The 17,853-nt window shown below is 33.0% G+C and overlaps 1 protein-coding gene across 2 annotated transcripts in view; it reads left to right on the top strand.

Moving 5' to 3' along the window:
* The first annotated feature begins 9,756 nt into the window (after window positions 1-9,756).
* LOC108904047 overlaps window positions 9,757-17,853 on the top strand; it is a 42,823-nt gene continuing 34,726 nt past the window's right edge. For both annotated transcript variants that reach the window (XM_018706424.1, XM_018706423.1), the window contains exon 1: window positions 9,757-10,153. The gene's annotated coding sequence lies outside the window, so the exon portion shown is untranslated. The remainder of the gene's footprint in view (window positions 10,154-17,853) is intronic.

The raw sequence follows: 17,853 nt of genomic DNA, 5'->3' as shown, positions 1-17,853 counted from the left end.
CGAAAAGCAATTGAAAGCTGCCAGAACGAAGGAAAATATAAGGAATTTTCAAAACGCTTACACCTGTCAAAATTTTTATAAAATGTCGATTATCTCGAAAACGGTTAGATGTAGGTACAGATTTTTATGTTCCATTTAAAATAACGAAGTTGACTCGGTATAATCGGAAGTGCTACCTACGTTTATGACATTATTTTATATAACTGATAAACTCCCTAAATAAAATTTCAGAGTCATATTATCTTTAGTTTCTCTGAAACGTTTAATAGGCCTCGTACCATGAAGAATCTGTATATGAATTAAATGAAATTAGGTTAGATATCTGAAGAGCAAATAGATACAAAGGAGAACTGGTCCAAGAAATGCTTTGGGGAGTTCTACTGGATACATCAAGCTAAAGAAGAGAATTAAAACAGAAATCTATAATATAGATTATAGAGTATAGATCATTGGTACATCTCTTTCGTGATAATGTTATAATGTAACTGTTCATTAATTTGAAGAAAGCAGTAGTACAGACATGAGAACCTGCCTAATTGTTTTTTTCCCACAGATTTCAGAACGCGTGCTATAAAAACATGCAATTTGTTACTTAAACTGTTATAACAGTAATTAATACCTAATGATAAATCCGCAATTTGTTGATTTGTTGTTAGGTTCCATTTTGATCTACGTATCACAAGATGTCTTCTTCACGTATCAGTTACTTTCATCGTGGAATATTCGGATGGTTTATGCTTTGCCCTTTCTGAAAAATAACCAAGGAACGTATTTTTCGTAATTCGTATTATTCAGGTTTTACAGTAGACGTACGTGCAATCTCTGAAGCCTGAAACGTCTGGGGAGTATCACCAAATATTTTTAACTTAACATTTCAATTCAAACTTTTAAGAACAATAATGACAACTGCAATCACAGCAATTTATTTAATTTTCTTGGTGCCTATTACGTCAGTCTAATAATAATTGCTTAAAATTTTTAATAATGTATCAATTTATAATTTTTAATGCTTGTCCTGTTAAATATAACAATTAAAGTGAATAATAATCATGTATGTACATATATACACAAGAAAAGATTTTTTCCTCTGTTTGATACGAAATTAATTCTCTTGAACTACACAACCACCGTTTCTTCTTTTGGATGAACGAGGCGCGAGCACTGTGAAGCATAATTAAAGATTCACTTTCGGTTTTCCCTAAATTATTAACTTTCTATTCCTACAATTTGTTAAACATTACATAAAAACGCTAAAATTTTACCATCGTTCGAGCGGCTTAGAGAGAAAATGAAACTAATTAATTATTTATAACCGGGTAATTGGCGAATCGTGTGATTAAATAATTTTTAAATAACATAGCTTTGGGCTATGCAAAGAACAGTTTGCTTTACTATGAGGTTATTTTTATATCGACCTTGAAGGGGGTTCATACCCCGTGTTCATTGAATCGGAAAGCAAAGCGGAATGAATAAATGTGATTTTTCTATACAGGGTTCACCAAAAAATCATCTAAAAGACTGCCTAGCCATACACGATCGTAAGTATTAGAATTAGTACCAATTTCTGCAAGTCAGGACTGTAGTTATTTCTAGGTCTCTCGAGTGCTCAAAATTCAAACAAAATTCGGTCTAATTTTTTTCAGGATAATCATATAAATACATCTGACATGCCCTTTCACAGTTGCGGTTACAGGTATAATAAATTCCAATCATTATTTCCAGGTGACCTTATAGGTTCAGTGACCTCAAAAGCATACATACTTACAGTTGAAAGGCCTTTTCTTACTTTGACCGTGAAATTATCTTGATTTGACCTAAATGTGACCTTGTAGGGCTAAGCTATCCCCGAATTCAGTTCTCCTCCCTCAAACAAAAACTTATATACGCACTGGTCGAAATTCAATACAAGTTTGACCTTGAAACGACCTTTACCTGACCTCCAAATTCAGGATTTTCAAAATTTCGGTTTTTTCAAATATTTCGAAAACTAATCATGTTAGCCTTGATTTTTTAGAGGCTTTTTTTTGGTGCCAGTTAAGCTACTTCGTATCTCTTACCGTTTCCGAGATCCCTGTAGTGAGAAGTGAATTTGTAACATCCTGTATACATATTTCTAGTAGCTTTTCACTCGTCTTCAGAGCCAGCATTGCACTTGGTTATATACCGCTGGCATGGAGATCGACGAACGTGGCGTTTATTCCTAAACCAGGGCGTACATCGTATGCCCAGGCAAAGGCATATCGCCCGATAAGTTTAACATCTTTCCTCCTGAAAACGTTGGAGAGAATAGTTGATAGGCATATAAGGGACGGGGTGTTGGGGGCAACTCCTCTACACAGGTACCAATACGCTTATCAGGCAGGCAGATCAGTCGACACAGCTCTTCATGGCCTAGTCTCTAGGATAGGGAGGGCGATGGGCGACAAAGATCTAGCTTTGGCAGCTTTTTTAGATATTGAAGGGGCATTTGATAATATACCTTTCGAATCTATTAATTCGGCAGTTCGCAACAGGGGCCTTGATGACACTTTGTGTCGTTGGATAGATACCATGTTGAGAAACCGGATAGTAACACCGGGAGAAACATCCAGGTGTATGGTAGGCCGGGGCTGCCCCCAGGGAGGCGTACTGTCTCCCTTGTTATGGGGATTAGTGGTGGACGGCGCACTGGAGGGCCTTAATCGAAAGGGATTTTATACACAAGGCTATGCGGACGACTTGGTCGTTCTCATAGTCAGGAAACATAATATTATCGTTTCAGAACTCATGAAAGAGGCTTTGAAATGGATAGATGACTGGTGTAAGGGGCAGGCACTGTCAGTAAACCCTGACAAAACGGTCGTAGTACCCTTCACAGGAGAAGAAATTTAACTGGACTCTCTGAACCTATAATAGGGGAGAGGGGCATTACATTTTCCAGGGAAGTAAAATATCTAGGAGTGATACTGGATAATAAGCTTACCTGGAATGCGCACTTGGAAAAAGTGGTGAGTAAGGCGAAGCAGACATTGTGTGTATGCCGCCGCCTTATTGGGAAAACCTGGGGACTGAAACCAAAGATGTCACACTGGTTGTATACGTCGATAGTAAGACCCAGGATTCTTTACGGCGCTGTGGTATGGTGGCAGAAAACACAACAGACCACAGCGAGGGAAAAACTGAATAGAATTCAGAGATTGGCCTGTTTAGGTATAACGGGGGCGATGGCATCGACCCCGACAGCTGCACTAGAAGTCATGCTAAATCTGCCACCGCTGCATATAGTGGTGGAAAGAGAAGCGCGGCTAGCAGCATATCGACTCAGGAATAACAATGACTGGAGGGGTGGTTCCCACTCCAGGATCAAAGATACATCTATGTCGGAACCAATTCTTGGGATGGTATCCGACAAGATGGTTCCAAAGTTTCACTTCCACAAGCCATTTGAGACTCGAATAGAGGATCAAAGCGAGTGGGAGGAAAGGTTTAATACCCTGGAAAGGTGGAGCCTAGTATGGTTTACAGATGGCTCCAAAATGACCAGAGGGACGGGTGCAGGAATATATGGACTCAGACCCAGATGGAGTGCAAGCTACAGTCTGGGGGAGTTCCCTACTGTATTCCAAGCAGAAATATTCGCGATAATGGCGTGTCTGGCAGAGAATGTACGTAGAGGTTATAGACGTAAACTCATATATATATTCTCTGATAGTCAAGCTGCAATTAAAGCTTTAGCCGCACACAAGGTAAGTTCAAAACTGGTGTGGGACTGTTTACAAATTCTGACTGAACTGACCACCAACAATACAGTCAGACTGTGTTGGGTGCCAGGGCACAAAGGCATTTGTGGAAATGAGAAAGCGGATGAACTTGCTCGGAAGGGATCCGAGACAGTGTTCATTGGCCCGGAGCCCTTCTGTGGCACATCTCCCAGTGTGGTCAGGCGGGCTATGGGCAAATGGACAGAGACAGAACATGGGAAATACTGGACTTCAAGGCCAGGACATAGCCATTCTAAGGAGCTTATGGAGTATCCTTCGAAGGGAAGAGCGAATGAGCTACTGAGCTTGAATAGAATCCGGCTCAGGAGAGTAACAGGACTCATAACGGGACACTGTCACTTTAGGAAACATCTACATAAGCTAAAGCTTGTAGACAGTCCAGTCTGCCGAGGATGTGAATCAGCGGAGGAAACTTCTCTGCATATCCTGGGCGAGTGCCCGGGATTTGCACGTAGCAGAATGACGCTCCTTGGGAGACCCTATTTGGAACCCAAGGAATTGAGAGAAGTGTCAGCAAGGAAGCTTTTGGACTTTGTAAAAAGGACAAATCTGCTTGTTGAATAGGACTAGTAGTGGGACGCACAATAGGCCTAATTAGGCCGCAGTGCTATGAGACTTTTTAAAGGACCAACCACTAGATGAAGAACCCAAATAATTCTTGGTCCCAACTCATTCGAAGAATGTGAAATACCATATACCGTACAATGTGACGAATTCATGTTGCATAATAAATTGTTAATAATTAACTAAGAACAACAAATGGAGCAAATCGTACAAATTAACTTGCAAACTAACTTTATCTCAAGTCTCTTTTGTAAGGTGAGTACCTACACGCCGCACGACTAATTCGCTAAACAATTAATTGTTGCGGTTTCCACAAGGAAAGTTTTTGTTTAAAGCTACATTACCTTGACATTCTACCTATTTCTCTCACTCGAAAACTTTCTCCCCAAATTACGACTAAATTAACTATCTGTGTGGATGTTCAATGTCATGCAACAGGTGGTGGAAGATTGGAAGAGGTTTCTATTACCACTGAACCTCTTCACTACTCGTATTACTTTTATATTAGTTCTTAACTCAATAACCGAATGTCGATATTCCATAATGACATCACGAGAGCCAATCGATTTTTATTTCTTTCCTCATCGCGTGCTTCAATTACATTTTTAAAGAAGAGAAAGATTTATTAAACGAGACTATTGTTCGGGTGATAATAATTAGAAACCTCTGGTAACTTGTGAAAACTTTTTCGATAATCCGGAAAACATTATCATGAAGATTTCTTATGGTCGCACGTAAAAGGGTTTTTAATTATGTCTTCCAAGATATTCAACCTCTCCAAGAAGAGATTGTATTGAAAGCGTAGCGAATACTTTTTAAATGTTCATTTCATTATTTATTTTATTTATCAGGCGTTTGTTTAAAATAAGTGTCGACTAGCTGTAAACGATACAATATAAAAATTGAACGGAAATTGCCTGCAATTATACAAAGAATTGTAAATACTGTTTAAGCCATTAAAGAACGGCTAACACCTGTGTAAAACTGAAAAAGTTAACAGTTAGCTGGATGAATAATACGCACTTAATTTTCTATGCCAACATGTCATTGTCTTATTAAAAAAAATGTATCTCCTTGGCATTGTACATAAAAGGTTAATACTCAAAGATACACTCTTGCAGAGTGACTCGGAATAAAAAACGTATTAATCCAAATGTACAGCTGTGGACGACAAGAAGTTCACAATCTAAACAGCTTGTGGTATCTTATAAAACAGAATCAAATAGTTTCGTTCTTGAACTCCTTTAGCAGTTTCAACTGGAATTGTACATAATGGTCATAGAACTCATTTAACTTCTTTCCAAAAATAAGAAAATAGTTTTTATAAATGTGCGTTGAAATTTTGTTTTTTGTTTCTATATATTGGAGGAAATATTGTGAGGTTGTAAGAGTCGTTCAGTGGATTATTGGATTTTTCTCCTCCAACAAGATGAACACAGCAAATCTTAGAATTTTCTCCCGAAAGCCACGCCTGTAATTAAAATGTTATTCATCAAATCATACCTAATACTAATAATCAATAAAATATATAACTTATTAAAAACATGAAATATTAATCTGTTATGATCCTACACTTATTTTATTTTCTGTTCTGAGTTAACCTGACATTGAAATGATATACAGGGTAATTTATGCAAAAAAAATTAGAATATACATTTACAGATACAATTTTGTAAAAAAATGAAAAAGGGCAGTTCGAAAATAATTTAAAAATACACTTCTGTTTGGCAATGGAAACTGGTCCATTGTAAAACCAGACCATGGGCAAAGCAAAGCATGCAGTCAGCTGCAAAGTGTAATAAAAAATGAATGGACAAAAATTTGAAAGAATTTTTCCAAAGGAAAGAAATAACAAACATTGTAACACCTATTTTATATCAGCAGGTTATTTAATCAATAAAATTAATTGGTGGTTTTAATTAATGAAATAAAAAATTCTAAATGGTTATAAAAATGAAGAAATAGGTGTTTTTAGTATTGATCATTGTTTATTATGACAAGTATCACTAAAAAATTGTGTGCCCTTTCTATACTTTTTGAAATTTCTTAATTAACAATCCTGTCGACAGAAAACCACGCGTTCGATCGTTGCAAAATTTTTATGGTAGAATTGACATATGTTTTACTATCTGTTCACAAAGTTTCATCAATATTTATTTACTTATTTTAAAAATTGCTCTATATGATATTCTACTAAACACAAAAAATAAACAAAAAATTAAAAATTACTTTTTATTTAGGACTTACTTTCAACAGGGAAAAATATGACGAAAAACGGCTCATTTTCTTTTTGTTGTTGTTCTTCTTAATTTAGCATTGTGTTTTTTTTTTAATAGGCAAACTCGGATTCTTATTCCAGATAGTATTTGGGATTTTTCTGTACAATAAAATAGATGACTTCAAACACAAACGCCAAAACCTACATTTACTGCTCTACCGCCTGGACTATAATCCATTTTTGACACTTGAAAAACTAATGTAAACACTCGCAAAAACGTTAATACTAAATCGGAGAGAGCGCATTGCGTACAGCGCACAACACGAATTATGCTAGAGACTACAATAGCCCAACGATGTAAGGGTTGTAAATACTACAACAATAATTTTTTTCTCGGAAACTATAAGGATTTTACAAAAATTTTTGGATCTTGATTGTTTTTGTTTTCATTTAATTTAATAATAAATCCTTATTAAATATAGTTATAGCATATGACACTCGAACTCCTCAAGATTTTAAAAAAAGCCATCAAAAATATTTTACTAGCGTATTGGGAGACTGTCGTTCATGTATACGCGAGTACCAATTTTATGTAAACTCCTTAAATGCTCATGAGATATAACACAAAAAAATATATATTTTTTCTAAACTTTAACACCCTATATCTCGAAAATAAAGCTTCCTAAAGTTAAAAGTTTTAGAACAAAGTGTACTTATTTTTCAATAAGGAATCGATTAATGTAATTTCAGTATTTAAAGTAAAATCACCCTGTATAAGAGGAATTTATTAAATAAATTTGCAATTAAAATGGATGTCTCGTCGTCTCTTATATCTAGGTATACACAGGCATGCATACCTATAAAAGTCAATATATTATTACCACCAAGCAAATAAAACCCATGTCCAGTAAATCAAAGATAGATGTAGCCCATAAATAACAAGTGACGTAACATAAAGTAAACTATAAATAAGTGGTATTTAATATACCTCCCCCTATTTTTATTGCTTTTATTTTCATTGCCTACAAAAAGCTGATGTTTTTAGTCGTGACTAAATGGAAAATAGTTTAGTTATTTGGTGTGGAGAAGTTATATTGGTTCAGGTGATATTTTGCATATGTCAGTATAATAAATAATCAATAATCAAGTCTTCCTTATGCATACTCATTTTCGAGCTCGAACTCGAATTTCCTAATCGGGAACATGGTTTAGAAAAACAAAAGCGTCAGATTGCCGCAGTAAACAACGGGGACTATTTTATTATTGTTAATTGATTTAGTAAAAGATTGTTGTTTTGTCTAAGAAAACCTAGAACATTTTTAAATTATATACCGTATTTACTTTAGTAAAAGATTTCTCTTTAGATTGTTTTAATAGTTAGTTGGGTAAAATAACTAAAATATACCGGAAGATTTCCGACAAAAATTTCTCCAACATAACTGTGAAATTAATTCATTAGTACTTTTAACAGCTGTCTAAATTATTGGAGTGACGTTGAGTGTTCCTACTTATTACTGCCATTAAATTAGCAATTATTTTTCTAACAGGGAGGCTTATTATGTACTAATAATAAATAAACAGGAAATACAAAAATCTTCCTGGCAATTTCTGTTCTCTAGTTTATCACTTTGATAATTATTGCTTTAGAGACTTTAGACACTTTTACACTGTAAAATTTCTAATATTCTTTATTTTTTTCAGTTTTAATGAATCATATTTTCTTTCATAATTTATACAGGGTGGGCCACCAGTAACACCTCGATGGCTAGGGGCCAAACGGCAAATATTATAGAAACTTGTTTAGGTGGGTACGTGTAGGTTGATTACGGCTACATTTTAAAAATATTTTGAAATATACAGGGTGTTCAGGAAAAGCGTACCATATCAAAATTATGTATTTTTAAATGGAACACCCTGTTTTTTAATGCATTTTTGAAAGCACCATTAAAAAATAGGTGAACTTTATTAAAGGTTCTGCATAACTAAGACTTATTGTTTGTGAGATATTTTAATTTTAGTGAAAATGCAGGCTTAGCGTAGAAATTTAATACTAGCAATAAAAAAATTATTTTAAGGAAGCAGCTTTGGAGAGTATATTATAGATCCTTGAGGTTATAAATTATTATATTTGTCGTCACTTAGTATTATACAGGGTGTTCAAAAAACTGCTGGATTTTCTCAACTTTAAACAGCAATAACTTGGTTATTTTAAATGGGACACCCAGTATATTTTTACTTTGGGAGTTAGGAAATTTAAAACTCTTTCAAACTGTGTAGGTTCCCTATACCTATCTCTAACGGTATTGGAGATATTTGTGCCGTTTCATTATTTATCAAATTTTTTTGTAAGATGTATCCACGTGTCTTCATAATTAAAGTATCCAAAGATTCAGGTCGTCCAAATAATCATACGTATTAAAAACAATTTAGGTACTACCAAAAAGAAAAAAAGAAATATTACTTAGTAATTAGTTAAATTACCCTTTATTACTGTTTGTGTGAATTCATAAATAAATATATCAGTGTTGAAGTGTTTTATTTAATCCTTCATAACTATGTTCATTTCCAATGTGAGAGAGGTTTGAGGGTTTAAAAACCTACTGTCCCATAGAAAAACAAAAACATTTGCATGTAAATAAAACCATACGTTAATTAAATGTTTTTCTGTGCCCTTGAACAAATACTAACAATAAGAGCAGAAGTAGTCCGTCCACATCACGTTTCGATATTTCGTGGGATTAAAGTGAAGCAGCTATAGGAATTTTTGAATAATTCTGAAATAAAAGATGACATTTTTCAGGATGAAATACAACTTCCTGAAAATCTTCTGAGAAAGAACTGAAAATAAATGATGACGCTAGATTCCGAAGTTTTTTGTGAATTCATTAAAATGCTTATACAAATTCCAAAATTTAAAAAAGCAGTACTTTAAATTTTCTTGTGCTTATGAACAAACATGTCCACACTAGTTGTTTGTAGGCAATTGTTTGTGTTTGAAACACATGCATTTATAAAATTATTTTTACAGATTTTTGTAATATCAATCAGATTTGTCAGCTTTCGTTCAGGGACAAGCAAAAAATACTCCATTAACGCGTGGTTTCGCTTACGGGGAATGTTTATGTTTTTGTACCGGACAAAAACAATCATGGACTAGGCTAGGCTTTAAAGTTTGTTTAATCGAACAAACATCAGTATTTGCCAATAGCAGCTCGGTGCTGCATCCCAACTTATTATAACAAACCAACCCATTGCTGGAGGAACATGTGCTTTCTCCGAGCGCGGTACTCGCGATAGTAGTCGGTGCTCCACCGAACAGAAGACTTTAAATCGCAAGTGTCGCGCACTGTGACTGTGCCACGGGCTATCCTCGGTCTAGTATCTGAGCGTTTTTACTGCCGACGATATGCACATACCCGGGTACTTCCTCGACTGAAAGTGAAGGGACGCTCGACGCTATTTTTTTTGTTTTTGCTGAAAAACGAAAGTGATTTAGCTGGGCGATTTCGGTTTAGCTGGCGCGACGAGTTCGCTGTGTTTTGAGGGTTTTTTATGTGGGATTTACTTTACGTTTTTTCTTCGTTCTGTATCGACGGGAGATATAATTAAGGTAAGGGATGCGTAAGGACAGCGCTTCATTAAATTTTTCTAAAAGCACGAGAAAAAAATGTTTGTAACTTTTTAAGTATAATTTAATTTACTGTTATTGAAATTGTTGTAGTTAATACATTAATATGAAAATAATCCATCCTTATTTATAATGTGTAGTCTTCTTAGATTTTAAGAACTTTTTCTTTTAATTCAAAAAATAGTGGGCAATCCTTCGGATTTAGGTAGGCCTTGTAAAAATAAGTTTATGTAATTATTTTTAAAAATTAAAAAAGCAGACCTACAATTTTTTTAGGTCACCAAAGTAACTATCAATAAATTTATTTTTTTCTCAAAGATTTCATTCATTCAAAGATTTGTGAAAGATATAAAAGATTTTTAAAATGGAAGTATTACATGCAAAACCGAAACCTCATGTTATATCTTCCTGGTAATTACGTTGGTCCTAAATTTTCCCGAATAATAGGTAGGTACATCAAAATGTATGGGTACTTCTTTAGAGCTTTTTCGGGAACATACAGGGTGTCCTCTAATGAATTGTACACAGCGTAACAGGTATTTTGTGACGTCATAATAACGTAATCTGGCCAAACTTACCTTCCAAAAGTTGATAGCAACCGAGTTACAGGATGTCAAAATTATAATGTTTTTTTTCAATTTTGTTAATTGTATTTAAGCGAAATTCGCTATCCCCGGGTTTTTTGACATGAAAAATTCAAATTTTCTCATAACTGTGGCATTATTTTAAAGCCCGACGCTTTTTAAAGTTAATAAACTTTTTGTTAGACACAGTATCTTATTTTCTGATAGCAACATCTCTTTTTCTATCACTTTTGCATAAAAAAGGTATACTTTCTTGATGTCGCTAGAAATTACGGTTCTCGAAACATTTGCTTTTAAAAAATTCAATATACGACAAGAAAGTTAGAGAAGCAATTTAATTTTTATTTTATCAAAAGCAACATAACTGGACATAACCGTGAATTATTTTATTAAATTTTCAAAATGGCCCCGTCCACTTCCATACATTTTCTAATTCTTTTTGTTAAAGATTTACGGACTTTAAAAAAAAATGTTGGGTTGATTTCTAATAAACTGTGAGGCATTCAATATCTCGTTCCATAATTCTGGTCGATTCCAAAGGCTACGAGGTAGCCATCGGAGTAATTTCCTCTTCCAATCCATCGATCATTTCGAAGGTTATTTAAAAAATTTTAAAATAAAACTAGCACCCTGTAATTCGGTTACTATCATCTTTTGGACTAAGGTAAGTTTGGCCAGATCACATTATTATTATGACGTTACCAATCACTTGTTACTCTGTGTACAATTCATTACGGGAAAGCCTGTATACTAGAGAAGATATATGTATACCGAGTGTTAATGGTATGTTCTACCTAACTTTGTGGATTCTACATCAGAAATCGATAAAACAAGTGTTTGGAAACACTTGGTTTTTCGCCATACAGGCTGTTGAAATTTTAAAAACTCATTATTTAAATATCTCTTAAAATATCTGAAACAGTAGATTGTTGAAACTGGGGCTAATGACATGGGCAAAAATTTAGTGACTTGGTATACAAATCCGTCAATCAGTGGCGCCGGGACTTGGAAACACTTTCTTTAAAAAATCTTAGAGTTTCAACATCACTAAATATTTTAGAAATTGTAATGTTCGGTTGACATTTAAAAAAAAAAGATATAGACCACTTCTCAGTTGTTATTATTGTATTAAATTCAAACAAACCTAGGAATATACTTCAATAAAGGAAAATAACTCCAATATTAATAATAATAATGCATTTATTGCCCAACGGAAAACATTCCATTTACAGGACAAAATATAAGTAGATAATTATAATATAAGCATACTACTGTACAACAAATAAAGAAAACAAATAAATAAACAAAATAAAAAAAAACAGCAAAGAGGAAAAAAGCGAAACGTTTATCTAATATTGAAAATTATTGAAATAATCGGACGAAATTCTTAACAAATCATTAATATTGCAATGAAATAAGTCACACTGATCTGCTATTTGGTTATAATTATTAGCCATTAAATAAACAGGAGAATTTACAAGCACATTTGTTCTAGCATTCCGACAGTAAAACAGTGAATTCTTACGAGAGCCAGGTCTCGGAACACGTAGATAGATTAAAGCCTAAAAATCAACCATGCAATGAAACAATTTAAATAAAAAAGATAAACTTTCAACCACCCTTCTAGTATTCAGCGACTGCATACTGAATCTTTATAATAGTAATTGGTGGTTGTATCCCCTATCAAGACGAAAAAACAGGAATTTAATATTAATATTATTCGAGTCAATTTTAAATATAAGTCCATAAAAATCATTGGTGGAGGAATTTTTAATTTTCTGAAGAACAATAACCCCCTAAATAATTTTAAAATGCCGCGCCAATGATTTTTTTTAATTTTTGATTTTTATATTATATAAAATTGTATTAATACAAAAAAATCAAAAATTTTTTTTGCTAGACGAATAATTTTGGAGTTTCTTTCGAATATATTCGACTATGCCGCCTTATTTTATATTTCGTTTTTTTTCGAATAAAATGAAGCATTTTTTTTTTAAACTAACTGGAATTTAATAGGACCCAATTTTGCAAAATATTTGGTGGTGTTGAAATTCTAGGGCGACTGACGGTGTTTCCGTGTTCACAGCTGCGCCAATGGTTGGAAGATTTGTGTACCAACTTTTGTCTATAATAAATAATTAATCAATTACTTCCTTAGCCAAAGTTTTATCTGTTTACGACAAGCATAAAATAGATATACTTAAATGTGGTTTTTTAATTTCAACACGCAGTATCTCAAAAATGAAGGGTTTACTGACATGTTTTGCATTTTTTTAAACAGTTATAACGTAGAATACCTTCACCATTAAAGTAATATATCATTAACGTTCTCTATAGAGGCAGATGGTAGATATTCTATTTATTGTAATTTTAAAAGCTTTTTAAGATATTTTTCATTTTAATCTTACACTTAAGAAAGTATTTTCGTTTACTTTCAATAAATTGAACAGTTTTCGAAAAATATCAAATATTTTGAAAATTTTCCGTAAAAAAATCTATGTACTTCTCAAGTTTTTTAGAGATAAAGTAGTTTTAAATTGGGTCAAATTAAAAAAGTTTTGAATAAAATACTTATCACCCTCTAAAACTGCAATACCTATATGAGATTGGAATAATATGTATTACATAAATAATTGCGTTGATGGACTAAGACTAAAAGACTTTTCAGATATCGCAAAAACATAATCTGCTATCTCTTTCGAAATATCTAAAAAATATCACTAAATTTAAGAACCACCTTGTATACTGAATATATTTCAAAATGGCCGATTTAAAAGTCAGTACCCCAATGTTGTTGATTAATTACAAATGTTGAGAGGATAATTATACCCAAAGAATTAAAAATTACTAGCAGACATCAATCAAAAATAAAGTTTTTTCGCGGTAATAGAAGATAATTAAAGCCTCACACAAAGCACGAGTTACTGGTTATTTATAAACATTTAATTGCTTGACGTTAAAGGATTTTCAACGTTTAGCGAAGTGTGATATCCATAAAACTGAAAGTGAATGCTGCATCTTCAGTTCTGACCTAATTGCTAAACGGTGTACCAATAATGATTATGCAATTTATAATCAAACTAGTTTAGTTTTAGTGACCGGTTGATATTTCTTGTAACAGCCGAATACAGTGGACCGTGAATTTAATGTTTTCTCGTTCATCAACTTCAGCAAAACCAAATTTATTTATGGCACCCTAAAACAAACGTCAGTTATGATAATGGATATGTACTTCTCCGTTCACTGTTTTAGTAAAATGAAAGTGTGTGTATAAATTTTCTCTCGTGCCACTTGATAGCGGCTAAACATTTAATTTGTTTATAAGTTTCTAAAAAGCTACACGTATCACTCTTACACTAATAATTATTCTATAAATCTGTCCAAATGTGCAGCATAGTTGTACCCATGTTATTAATGTATGTATATATCATGAGAAAGTAAAGTAATATATCATATTTCAAAAAAAAAATCAGAAATGGAGTGAAAGTAGTGCGTCTAATTTTTACATAATTATACCACTAAGACATTTAAATAAATAAATCCTTCGAGAGTTTGTCATTTGGGAAAGGAAGTAAATCATATATCATGTCATTCTCTTGGTTATACAGAGTGGGAAGTTTAACTGGAACAAATTCTGTATCTTAATAAATAAAAGTTTGTCGCAAAATTCCTAAAACACGCCAACTTTTATTTTATAAAGAACAATAAGCACTTTTTATTGTCCACAGTTGTACATATTTAATTTAGTTGCTCATATGACAGTTCAGATGCGTAAAGGTTTTGAATTAAATTGTATCATGTTTTTCCTAAACCAGTTTTGTCCTCAACTTCAGGTATAAGCCAAGCGTTTTGAGAACTCGGTCTTATTTTCGATTTTACGTAAAGATTAAAGTTGCAAAATACTACAGACCCCTTTCTTATTTAAAAAATGTGGACGATGCCTGTTTACCACAATGGAATTATCTGTGAACCAATCTGTTGTTGATTCACGTTGGATCTTTTTTAATTTTTGTGGAGTAAATTAAGATTGTGGTTTAGTTTGTTTATTTTTCTGCGGTTTGATGCGAGATTTGAAAATGAATTGAATCTGGAACGTGTTTGTAGAGCATGAATTGAGAAATAGACGCAGTATTATGACTGAATAAGTTTATGTTTTAAGTAGCTTCAGTAGGTTTCAAATATAAGACAATTTAGTGTAAGATAATAAAATATGACGCGAAATTATTGTGCTATCAAAAAACAGCAGGTGTGTTATCTGTTTTACATTATTGAATTTAATATTTTTTTACTACATATGTATTTGGATTTTTTGTAGCACTTGAAGATCGCCCACACATTTGTTAATTATTAAGCTTTCATCCGGGATTAATGAGCAACTAGTTTTTTTTTTACTGAATATAGTCTTAGTCAAAGAAACATGACGTAACTACTACTGCTGAAAATGAATATTATTTACATCTGCTATTACAGGGTGATTCACAAATGGTGACCAACAATGAAACCTCGTATTCTTTGGTGAATTTTAAGGGTCTTAAGTCTTTCCTATAAAGTTTTTATCTAGGACGTTTCGTTAAAAAGATACAGGGTGTTAAACTTCAAAAAATATTTTTAATTTTTTCAAATTATTTAAAAACTAGTAAGTGAAATAATTTGAAATTGGGTACATCTATTTATGTAAACATTGTCCAATTGAACAATGATAAAATATTCACTTTTGTAAAAACAACATTACTAAAATGAACAATTCTGATGATTTAGAAAATAATATTGTTAATTTCAATACCAGCTTCAACCACTTTACAATAATTTACGATCATCTTCTGTTGTAATGGTAGTCCTATTCCCAGTTTACTTTATTTAAATACCAATTAATTAAATGTTCTGTAAAAAAAATGTTAATACACGCATTTTATATTACGAAATTGAACATTTTTTACTTTTTCTTGCTTGGAAATTGACAGGTATGTTAAGATATTCGTGCATGACTACTTGTTAAAGTTACAGGTATTGACTGTACCTGTTCAACCAACGGACATGTGTCAAGTTACCGCACGATACTTAATAGTCAAGTAATCGTTCACAGCATCTTTAGGTATCTTATAAGACATGCATTTTCATACAAGATGATTTTAAAAGTGTGGTTCTAATTTTAACAGCTGCCGATTTATGTCAAAATGAAGCAAACTTCTAAAATTTTCCAAATGTTCGTCTTGTTTTAGATTCGCAATTAAGGCGCATTGAATAAATACTTATGCCAAGAAGAGCACTCTTTTTGCAAACAACTTTTCAAAAGTATGTTCTTGTACCATCTCACATAACCGAGACAGGACATATAGAAATACGCACAAAAAATATTATGTTAAATCTAGAACCCATCTGTTTTAGTACAGGTATAGACATGAGCATAGAAAAATTCTAAATTAAATATATTCTTCCCTCCAAGATTGTAAATATAATCATCTAATAAATGGAAAATAATTAATTTGTATACAGGCTAGCTGATATTTATGGAAACGGTCGATTATTTCCTAAAGTGAGATAGCTGTCGAAAAATCACAAGACAAACGTTTTAGGGTTTTTTAAATCTATTACAATAAAGAAAAATTAATATACAGGAGCAGTCAAAAGGTCATGCTGAAACAAAGTTGCTTTTTATTTAATGGAACACTGTATATTTCAGTTCTTCCCGAAATTCTAAATAAAGTTCATATAGTAAATAACTAAGTAACTTTTTACTACTCCCAAATTTATAAAAGAAAAAGGACTCCAAATTTTGGATGGAGGTGGAGGAATAAAAATGCATGAAGCTTAAAAATGTATTTTAATCCATGTCCGGAATATTTTAAATTTTATGAAAACAAAAGTTATGTCAGAATAAAAAGAGAGAGAAAACAAGTTGTAATAAACAACAAATATTTTCTTTGCAATTCTATTTTATAAGGTGCTCAAAGTGTTCACCATTTACCTCGTGACAGTAATGAATTGGCAAAACTAAATTTTGTAGTGAATCTAAAACGGTGTTGGGAGAGGAATAGTGGAAATTTCATTATTTTTACCTGCAACTATTCGATATTTTGCGGCCTATTTTTGTAGGCCACATTTTTTATGTGACCCCACAGAAAAAAGTCAAGGTGGGTCATATCGAGAGATCCAGCTGGCCATTCAATTGCCCCTCTGCGTCTAATTCATTTATCAGGAAAAGTTTCATTTACCCGTACCCGTACTAGGTACACGTTCAAAACGTGGAGGGGCCCCATCATGTTGAAGCCATATTTGTTCTGCTGGTAAATTGGGATCGTTTGGGAATAATCTCGTCTAAGCTCCGGAATAATATGTTCTTGCAAAAGTAACAAATATCGATCAGAAGTCGTTTATAAAATAGGGTCTTATGACGTGTTCACCAATAATACCATACCAAACATTTACTTTGTGTGGTCGTTGGGTTTGAACTTATTCTATCCAATGTGGATTTTGGTCTGACCAATACCTACAGTTGTGTCAGTTTACGTGCTGATTTAAACAAAATGTAGATTCGTCAGAAAACAATACGTGGGTGACAAAGTTGACATTTTCTTTTAATTTGTTCATAATAACTTAACGCAGAACTCGATTCTACGATGATAATAGTCTTCACTCAATTCTTGTAACAAATGAATTTTATATGGATGCAATTTTTCCCGTTTGCACATTTTTTGAATGGAATATCGACTCATGTTATGATTTAAAGCCCTCTGTTATGTCAATTTTTTATTGATTTTTCCACCATATCTAACATGATATTCGAATAATTTTCTTCATTTGTAACGCTTATTCGTCTTCCACTTTTCATTGATCTGTAACACCTCCAGCTTTAATAGAACGCTGCAATGTTTTTGAAATGGCTGATTTAGAAATACGTTCCAGGTCCGGTTGGGATGGGAAATGTATTTTTGACATGATTTGTGTTGTCAAGATAATCACTATTAGACAAAAGAACCACGCGGCGTTGCTATGGAGCTAGAAACTTTCAAAGGTAACTTGATGAACTATAAACTTCATGGACTAAAATATTTTTGTATAATTTATAAGAAAATTTCACAATAGTATTTTTCAGCCAAT

This window comes from Anoplophora glabripennis, unplaced genomic scaffold (genome assembly GCF_000390285.2).
Source record: "Anoplophora glabripennis isolate ALB-LARVAE unplaced genomic scaffold, Agla_2.0 scaffold14, whole genome shotgun sequence".
In the NCBI taxonomy this organism is placed as follows: domain Eukaryota; kingdom Metazoa; phylum Arthropoda; class Insecta; order Coleoptera; family Cerambycidae; genus Anoplophora; species Anoplophora glabripennis.
Note: the sequence above shows the minus strand (reverse complement) of the source record. Positions and strands in the feature narration are given on the sequence as shown.